The following is a 10,591-nucleotide window of genomic DNA, read 5'->3' on the forward strand; positions in this document are numbered from 1 at the left end:
TTTAAGAATGTTGAATATTGGCCCCCACTCTCTTCTGGCTTGTAGAGTTTCTGCCGAGAGATCTGCTGTTAGTCTGATAGGCTTCCCTTTGTGGGTAACCAAACCTTTCTCTCTGGCTGCCCTTAACATTTTTTCCTTCATTTCAACTTTCGTGAATCTGACAATTATGTGTCTTGGAGTTGCTCTTCTCAAGGAGTTTCTTTGTGGCGTTCTCTGTATTTCCTGAATTTGAATGTTGGCCTGCATTGCTAAGTTGGGGAAGTTCTCCTGGATAATATCCTGCAGAGTGTTTTCCAACTTGGTTCCATTTTCCCCATCACTTTCAGGTACACCAATCAGACATAGATTTGGTCTTTTTACATAGTCCCATATTTCTGGGAGGCTTTGTTCATTTCTTTTTACTCTTTTTTCTCTAAACTTCTCTCTTGCTTCATTTCATTCATTTGATCTTCAAACACTGATACCCTTTCTTCCAGCTGATCGAATTAGCTACTGAAGCTTGTGCATTCATCATGTAGTTCTCATGCCATGGTTTTCAGCTCCATCACGTCATTTAAGGACCTTTCTACACTGGTTATTCTAGTTAGCCATTCATCTAATCTTTTTTCAGGGTGTTTAGCTTCTTTGTGATGTGTTAGAACTTCCTCCTTTAGCTCAGAGAAGGTTGACTGTCTGAAACCTTCTTCTCTCAAGTCATCAAAGTCGTTCTCCATCCCGCTTTGTTCCATTGCTGGCAAGGAGCTATGTTCCTTTGGAGGGGGAGAGGCACTCTGATTTTTAGAATTTTCAGCTTTTCTGCTCTGTTTTTTCCCCATTTTTGTGGTTTTATCTATCTTTGGTCTTTGATAATGGTGATGTATGGATGAGGTTTTGGTGTGGATGTCCTTCATGTTTGTTAGTTTTCCTTCTAACAATCAGGACCCTCAGCTGCAGGTCTGCTGGAGTTTGCTGGAGGTCCACTCCAGACCCTGTTTGCCTGGGTATCAGTAGCGGAGGCTGCAGAAGAGTCACTATTGTTGAAAAGCAAATGTTGCTGCCTGATTGTTCCTCTGGAAGCTTCATCTCAGAGGGGTACCCGGCTGTGTGAGGTGTGAGGTGTCAGTCTGCCCCTAGTGGGGGGTGTCTCCCAGTTAGGCTACTCAGCAGTCAGGGACCCACTTGAGAAGACAGTCTGTCCGTTCTCAGATCTCAAACTCCATGCTCGGAGAATCACTACTTCTCTTCAAAGCTGTCAGACAGGGACATTTACATCTGCAGAGGTTTCTGCTGCCTTTCGTTTGGCTATGCCCTGTCCCCAGAGGTCGAGTCTACAGAGGTAGGCAGGCCTCCTTGAGTTGTGGTGGGCTCCACCCAGTTTGAGCTTCCTGGCTGCTTTGTTCACCTGCTCAAGCCTCAGCAATGGCGGGTACCCCTCCCCCAGCCTCGCTGCCACCTTGCAGTTCAATCTCAGACTGCTGTGCTAGCAATGAGCAAGGCTCTGTGGGTGTGGGACCCTCCAAATCAGGTGTGGGATATAATCTCCTGGTGTGCTGGTTGCTAAGACCATTGGAAAAATACAGTATTAGGGTGGGAGTGACCCGATTTTCCAGGTGCCATCTGTCACAGCTTCCCTTGGCTAGGATAGGGAATTCCCTGACCCCTTGCGCTTCCTGGGTGAGGCGATGCCTTGCCCTGCTTCGGCTCATGCTTGGTGGGCTGCACCCACTGTCCTGCTCTCACTGTCCGACAAGCCCCTGTGAGGCGAACCCAGTACCTTAGTTGGAAATGCAGAAATCACCTGTCTTCTGCATCGCTCACGCTGGGAGCTGTAGATTGGAGCTGTTCCTATTCGGCCATCTTGGATTTTTCTTTTAAGAAGTAATTTATCTGTTTATCCCTGACTCTGTTTTCCTTCTGCTGGTTAAGAGATGGTAAGGTCTGGAACAGTTGCCTTGGATCCAGAGATGGAAGTCACATGTTCAGGATGGCAGAGCCAACTTGTCAACTGTGAACTGCTCCCTTTTGGACCAGCATATGAGAAAGAATGAACTTCTATATTTTTGAAAATTTGTTAATCATTTGTGTTTGTGTGTTTCTCTGTCATAGTAGCTGGGTCTGTATCCTAACTAAAGCATATGGCAAGTTAAATTCTTAATTTCATGATAGGTGGTAAATTCATCAACTCTGCCACCTACACAACACATTTTGAAGGCATTTGCATATCATTTTGATAAACTACAAAGAACACTAGCATATAAGGACAAATAAATTGCTTATGAGTTGGAACCACTGATTGATAAACTTTCTTGAGACAGCTGGTGTTTAAAGATTATGTTTCAAAGTTTAGCAGATCAGCACAGAAACTTGCACATCCTTGACCAAACAAATTCCTTCCCTATCCAGGAAGTTTGCCTACCAAGGGCTGTTGTGTAATTTTTTGAGGTATGCACATCTAAGTAACAAGGAGGCAGAGATCACAACCAGCTTATCTTGCCAGATGATGCACAGTAAACTGGTGCTAAATTAGGTGAATGATGCCACAAACAGAATGGCCTCCAAGAACTTTATGAATAAGACATGTCTATAGATTGTTAAGCTTTCACCATATAAGTCAGAATGAGATAGGTTATGTTGTGGCAACAAACAACTCTCAATCTCTATGGTTTAACCTAGAAAAAGTTTATTTCTTGCTTATTTTATATGTCCAGTGTAGGTCAGCAAGGGTGTCTGCTTATTGTAGACACTCATTGAGATATAAGATTCATCTCAATACAGGCTTCCATAGACCAGGGAAGATGGCAAAGTGTACATGGGCTCTTAAAGCCATATGTCTCATTTTCATTCTCATTTCATTTAGACATGCCAAACTTTACAGGCTATGGGGAAAGTATAATCTTAGGGAGAAAGAAAGCTGGAAATATTGTTGAGTGGCAATAATGAGTATACAAACCGTATGCTATGTCATCAGGAAGCAGTGCAAATAGACTTATTATATCATCTCAGTTCTGAACAGAAATGCCTTGACTAAGTCACGATTAATGTTATCATGAGTGACAATTAATGTTGTTTTCTAGAATTCAATTAAGAAGCGCCTACTTGAAAAATGTTTATCTTTTGTAAAATGATACAGTTAAAAATACTGATCTCTGCATTACCTCTTCTATCTAGTACAAGCATACATGCTATAAATTTATTCTGAAATACCAAGCCTAAAAAGAAGCACACCTTTAAAAAAATCAGAATGTGTCTGCTTTCCTTTTTATTACTCAACAGTGGGAACTAAATGAGCCTATATTTTCTCTCTTTGTCTGAGCTGCCAGGAAGCCAAGAGTTAAATTTGTTGCCCCTTTCCTGAAGCTAATTCACTTCATGTTCTCAGTCCATTGATTTCACTCTTTCCATTAACTGATTTTTAATTTATTGTTTTATTATTTATTTTAATAATCATTTAAATGGATCATTTATATTGTAAGATATCTCAACTTGTCTACGTGTATGTAAGGAGGCATTAAAGCATTAACAATCTATGTGTAGTGAAAGTCTGATATAATAATGTCTTGTAACTCTTTTAGCCTTCAATACATTTTGTTCGCTGCTGTACTCTCAGTGTCCAGAACAGCACTTTTGTACATGCACACATAGATGCTCAATAAATATTTGCTGAATAAATAAGTAAATGTGTCTTACAAGCATGTGCACGCGCGTGCTTGTGTGCACCCCCTGCCCCACGCCACACACACAGACATTTTGGAAATTTTGTCCCAGGGCCCTTTTCCTCAGTAGTCACTACTTCAACTTGGATAGGTGTAGCTAGACTATATAAATTCTTTTAAGTTTTTGAGGTAATTGAGATACATAAATGTTCCCCATAAACTGCAGCCACAGCACATAAGAATGTAGGCTGATCACAAACCCAAAAGACACAATCATGAACACCATAATCCCTAGAGTTGAAATCCTGAATGATGAAAATCTCTAAAACCTAAAATTTCTAACATCGAAAATACCCCAAATCACAATTCCAAAAGATGAAAATCCCAAATGTTGAAGTTCTGAAAGCTCAATTCTGGGGATGGGATCATGCAGGATTGTCACATCATGTTAGTTGCATCATGTTCAGGGGAACTATTACCTTGTCTTTATTTGAAAAATAAGTATGGTTTAAAGAGATGCATATGGGTGCCAAGTTGACAAGAGATGGACTGTGGAGTTAATTTCAGGGGTCAACTAGACTGGGTTAAAGAAAACCTGGAAGCCTGGAGCAGCATTATTTGGGGCGTGTCTGTGAGGGTGAGTCTGAGTGGACTAGGTGGGAAAGATCTGCCCTCAGAGTTGGTGGCACCATCCAATTAGCCAGAAGGTGAAGAGAAAGCACATACAGAAGGCAAATTGGTATCTCTCTGAGATCTAGGACAGACTTTTCTTCTGTTTCCCTGGTCATCAGAACTTCAGGTTTGCCAGCCTTTGGACTCCAGAGCTTACATCAGAGGCTCCCTGGGGCCTGACGCTTCCAGCCTCTCTCTGAGAATTACACCATTGGCTTCCCTGGTTTTGAGGCCTTTGGGCTTAGACTGAGCCATGCTAGTGACATCTCAGGGTCTCCAGCTTGCAGGTGTCTATCATGGAACTAGTTAGCCACCATAATCGTGTGAACCAATTTCCTCTAAAAATAATCCCCTCTCATGTATCTATATATATACATATCCTATTGATGCTGTCTCTCTGGAGAACCCTAACTAATTCAGATTTGATACTGGGGAAGCCAAATATCACTCATTCTTACTGTATTCCTTACCATACAATGAAAGAGATCTGCAAATTTGTTTCCTCACAAAAAGGCTGTGACAAGTTAAGTGTATGAGGTGACTTAATAGTGAAAGATAAAAGTTTAGAAGATTCCAGTTCAAGATGGCTGACCAGAGATATCAGACACTCATCCTTTCCACAAGGAAGAACCAAAATTATGAGTAGATAACCATACCCTGAATCTAGGAGAGAATACTGAAGACTAATAGAGAACTCACAGGAAACACCTGAGGCACAAAAGGAGAAGGAAACAAGTAGCCAGCATGGCTGAGATTGGCCAGGAACCTAGTGGGGCTTGGAACTATGGGGAAAGAGCTTCAGCAGTCCACACCCCTGCCACAGACTGCTGCAATCCGAGCTGTGGGAGAGCGCCACTACCCACATAAACTCTGACACTAGCATGGGTGGTGATTTGGAGACCCCGTGAAGGCAATGCACCAGATAGCGAACTCATGCTGGGTCACTCATGCTTCACTCCTGAGACCTGAACAGTTGCAGCAGGGAGCCATTTGGGGAGTGCTGCTGCCATAGGACTGCATCTTGCCCTTGGTAACAGCCCCCATATCTCCGCATCCTAGGAGTTCTTGCTGACATCCCCAATGTCCACTTGGAAGGCTGCAGTGTAGCAGCACTGGCTGGACCCAAAGGTACTACAAGGTCCCCAATTCTCTATCCTACAGGGAGTATTGCTCCCTAGGGAAAGGACTGTGCAGTGCACCAAAAGGCACAGAACCGCACATATCAGTATTAGCCTTGAATGTAATGGGCTAAATGCTCAACTAAGAAGGTATAGACTGGCAGATTGGATAAGAAAACATAGATCCAATTATTTGTTGCCTACAACAGACCCACTTAATGGGTAAAGACACCTACAGACTCAACATAAAGGAGTGGAAAAAGATATACCACACAAATGGAAAAAAAATGAGTAAGAGTAGCTATACTCATGTAAGATAAAACAGACTGTAATTCAACAAAAGTTTAAAAAGACTGAAAAGGGCATTATATAATGGTAAAGAGTTCAATTCAACAAGAAGACACAACCATCCTAAATATATGTACCCAACCATGCAACACCCACATTCATAAAATAAATACTGCTAGGCCTAAGAATAGAGACAGATAGCAACATAATAATATTGGTAGCTTTGACACCCCACTGACAGCACTAGATAGATCACAGAGGCAGAAAATGAACAAAGAACCTCTGGATTTTTAAAACTGAACTCTAGGCCAAATGGACATAACAGACATTTAAAGAACATTATACCCAACAGTCACAGAACATGCTGCTTCACTTCTGCACACAGAACATTCTCAAAAACAGTCCATATGTTAGGCCACAAAGCAAGTCTCAATAAATTTTTAAAAATCTAAATTATACTACGTATCTTCTTAGATCATGGCAGAATAGAATTAGCTATCAATACCAAGAGGAAATCTCAAAAGTATATAAATCACATGGAAACTAAACAACTGACTCCTGAATGATCTTTGGTAAGTGACGAAATTAAGGCAGAAATAAAATTTTTTTTTGAAACAAATGAAAATAGGGACACAATATATCAAAACCTCTGAGATACAGCAAAAGCAGTGCTAACAGGAAAATTTATAGCTTTAAATGCATATATAAAAAAAGATAGAAAGACTGTAAATTAACAACTTAAAATTGCACCTCAAGGAAGTAGAAAAATGAAGACAAAACAAACCCAAAGCTACCAGAAGAAAAGAAATAACAAAGATCAGAGCAGAACTAAATGAAACTGAAACCAAGAAAAATAATACAAAGGATCAATGAGATGATAAGTTGGTTCTCTGAAAAGATAACAAAGTTGATAGACTGCTAGATTACGTAAGATAAAAGAGAGAAGATTCAAATAAGCACTATCAGAGATGATAATACAGGTGACATTACACCTGATACCAGAGAAATAAAAAAGGTAACTGGCGACTGCTATGAACATCTCTATGCACGCAAACTAGAAAATCTAGAGAAAACAGATAAATTCCTGGAAATGTACACCCTCCCAAGCATTAACTGGGAAGAAATAGAAATTCTGAACATACCAATGATAAGTATGATTTTAAAGCAGTAATAAAAAGTCTTCCAACAAAACAACAACAACAACAACAAAACCCCAGTACAAGATGGATTCACAAGTAAATTTTACTAGATGTACAAAGCAGAGCTGGTACCAATTTTACTAAAACTATTCAAAAAATTGATGGGAGAGGATTCTTTCCTAACTCAATCTACAAAACCAGAATCACCCTGATACCAAAATTAGGCAAGGGCACAACCAAAAAACAAAACAGGCTAGTATCCCTGATGAACACAGACACAAAAATCCTCAAGAAGATATTAGCAAACTGAAAATAACAGCACATCGAAAAGATATACATCATGATTGAATGAGTTTATTCCATGGATATAAGGATAGTTCAACATACCTAAATTAGTAAATGTCATTCACCACATAAACAGAATTAAAAACAAAAAACATATTATCATTTCAATAAATGCAGAAAGAGCATTAGGTAAAATCCAACATCCATTCATGATGTTGATACGATATAAACCCTCAACAATCTGGGCATCAAAGCAACACACCTCAAAATAATAAAAGCCATATATGACAAACCCATAGCCAACATTACACTGAATGGGGAAAAGGTAAAATCATTCCTCCCAAGAACTGGGACAACACAAGGATGCTCACTCTCACCACTCCTGTTCAACACAGTACTAGAAGTCTTAGCTAAAGTAGTCAAGCGAGAGAAAGAAATAGAAAACATCCAAATTGAGAGAAAGGAAATCAAATTATTTCTATTCACTGATGACATGATCTTATACCTAGAAAACCCTAAGGACTCTTCCAAAAAATTCCTAGACTTGAAAAATAACTTCAGTAAATTTTAAGGATGGAAAATCAATGTACAAAAATCAGAGCATTTCTATATACCAATAACATTGAAGCTGAGTACCAAATCAAGAATTCAATCCCATTGACAATCTCCAAAATAAAATAAGTACCTAGGAATACATTTAACCAAGGAGATGAATCATCTCTACAAGGAAAACCAGAAAACACTGTAGATGGAAGAAACTGTAGATCACAAAAACAAATGGAAAAAATCTCATGCTCATGGATTGGAAGAATCAATATGGTTAAAATGACCACAAGGCCCAAAGCAATCTACAGATCCAACATAACTCCTATCAAATTACCAACATCATTTTTCACAGAACTAGAAAAAACAACCCTAAAATTCAAATAGAATCAAAAAAGAGTCTGAAGAGCCAAAGCAATCCTAAACAAAAAGAAGGATGCAAGAGACATCACCTTACCTGACTTCAAATTATGCTACAAAGCAATAATAAGCAAAACACCATGATACTGGTATAAAGATAGACACATAGACCAATGGAACAGAATAGAGAATCCAGAAATAAGGCCCCAGATTTACAGCTAAGTAATCTTTGACAAAACTGACAAGAACTTACACTGGGGAAAGGACACCCTCTACAATAAATGGTGCTGCGAAAATTGAATAGCCACATGCAGAAGAATGAAACAGGACCCATATCTCTCACCATATGCAAACATCAACTCAAAATGGATTAAAGACTTAAACATAAGGCCCCAAACTACAAAAATTCTAGAAGAAAACCTATGGAAAACTCTCCTGGATATTGGTCTAGAAAGAATTTATGACTAAGACCTCAAAAGCACAGCCAACAAAAACAAAAACAGACACATGAGACTTTGTTAAACTAAAAATAGCTTCTGCACAATCAAATAAATAATCTACAGAGTGAAGAGACAACCTATGGGATGGGAAAAATATTTGCAACTTTTCATCCAACAGGGGACCAATATAATAGGAATAGAGTATACAAAGAACTCAAACAACAGCAACGTAAATAAATAAATAAAATTAAAAGGTGGGCAAAGGCCATGAATAGACATTCCTCAAAAGAAGACATACAAATGTGAAAAGATTTATGAAAAAATGTCAACATCGCTAATCACCAGAGAAATGCAAATCAAAACCACAATAAAATATTGTCTTATCCCAGTCACAGTGGTTATTATTCAAAAGACAACAGACAAACACATGTTGGTGAGGATATGAAGAAAAGGGAACTCTTATACACTATTGGTGGGAATGTAAACTAGTACAGCCACTGTGGAAAACAGTATGGAGATTTCTCAAAAAACTAAAAATAAAATTACCATATGATCCAGTAATCCTACTACTGGGTGTCTTCCCAAAGAAAAATAAATTAATATATCAAAGGGATACCTACACTTTCATGTTTATTGCAGAACTGTTCACAATAGCTAAGATATGGAATCAACCTAAATGTTAATCAACAGATGAATGGATATACACAATGAAATACTATTTGGCCATAGAGAAGAATGAAAACATGTCATTTGCAGCAACATGGATGGAACCGGAGGCCATTATTTCACGTGAAATAAGCCAGGGTCAAAAAGACAAATATTGCATATTCTCAGTTATATGTGGGAGCTAAATATTAGATCACATGTTTTTCATACATGGAGGTAGAGAGTGGAAAGACAGATAACAGAGACTAGGAAGGGTACCAAGGGAGGGAGGGAGGAGGATGAAAAGAAATGGTTTAAAGGGTACAAACATACAGTAAGATAGAAAGAATAAATTCAATGCTTGATAGCAGAGAAGGGTGACTATACTTAACAAAAGTATACTGTACTCAAGTGATGGACACCATAAATATCCTGACATAATCAGCATGCATTATGTACATGTAATAATATTTCACATATACTCTGGCAAATGAAACATACAAAAGTGTAAAAGCTAGTTATTATTGGTGCTATGAAAGCAGAAAATTGCTTAATTGCAATGGCTTAGCAATAACCAGATTTTCAGACAGCATATCCCTACAAACTTTGTAGACCACAACTACTCTCCAAATATAAGTGTAGTGAGTGTTTTGAAGATCATAGAAGTGAAAACAATACAAGAAACCTCCAAAAATACAAGAAATCTCCCCCGCCAAATTATCCAGTCATAGGACTTCTGCCCTTCCCACACTGCGCCAATTTGCTATGCTATCTATTTGATGTGATCTATCTTCACATCATTTCCAATATGGGATGTGTAAATTGTGTAAGGACTTTCAGAGAGTCATAATTTGTTTTATGAATTTTTTTGCAAATTTGACTTCACAAAAGTGCAATGTTGATGTTGTGTGTAAACACTGTGAGTGTACCTAAAAATGCTGAAAAACTTACTTAATAAAGGGAGAGACATCTTTTTCATACATCTGCTTTTGTGAAAGATAAAATTTCTTCAGGTCTCAGCTTTTTGGTGACTGCATATGCAGTGGTAACCCACTGAGGTTTTTGATCAATCTCATCAAAAGAGTTAAACTGTCTGTATTTCAGATGGCCACATTTATACAGCTGAGTGCAAACAAGCACCAACCATAGTGATATACATTTATACATTTTGCTTTTTAACCTATTTCTCTATGTATACATTTTGTCTGCTCATAAATGTTAAACTGATGCAGCAGTCTTTAGTATATCTGAATGTTTATGCTTGCAAAAATAAGTTTTGTGTAAAATAGCCTATGAAGTGTTCTGTCATGTTCTTATGTTTCTCAAATCCCCTTTTAAAATATAAATGTTTTAAAAATTATTTAAAATATAAATGTTTTAAAAATTATTTAATAAATTTCTGTTTTGGGGGCTCATAAAAGTTTTGCGATATAGTTAAGGATAAAATTATATTAATTTAAAAAATGATA

General features: G+C 38.2%; 1 protein-coding gene across 1 annotated transcript in view; it reads right to left on the minus strand.

The window, feature by feature from the left end:
- The window catches only part of RELN (reelin), a 536,970-nt gene that overhangs the window by 121,771 nt on the left and 404,608 nt on the right, over positions 1 to 10,591 (minus strand). The gene's annotated exons all lie outside the window — the stretch shown is intronic.

This window comes from Colobus angolensis, unplaced genomic scaffold, assembly GCF_000951035.1.
Source record: "Colobus angolensis palliatus isolate OR3802 unplaced genomic scaffold, Cang.pa_1.0 Scaffold74, whole genome shotgun sequence".
Taxonomy (NCBI): domain Eukaryota; kingdom Metazoa; phylum Chordata; class Mammalia; order Primates; family Cercopithecidae; genus Colobus; species Colobus angolensis.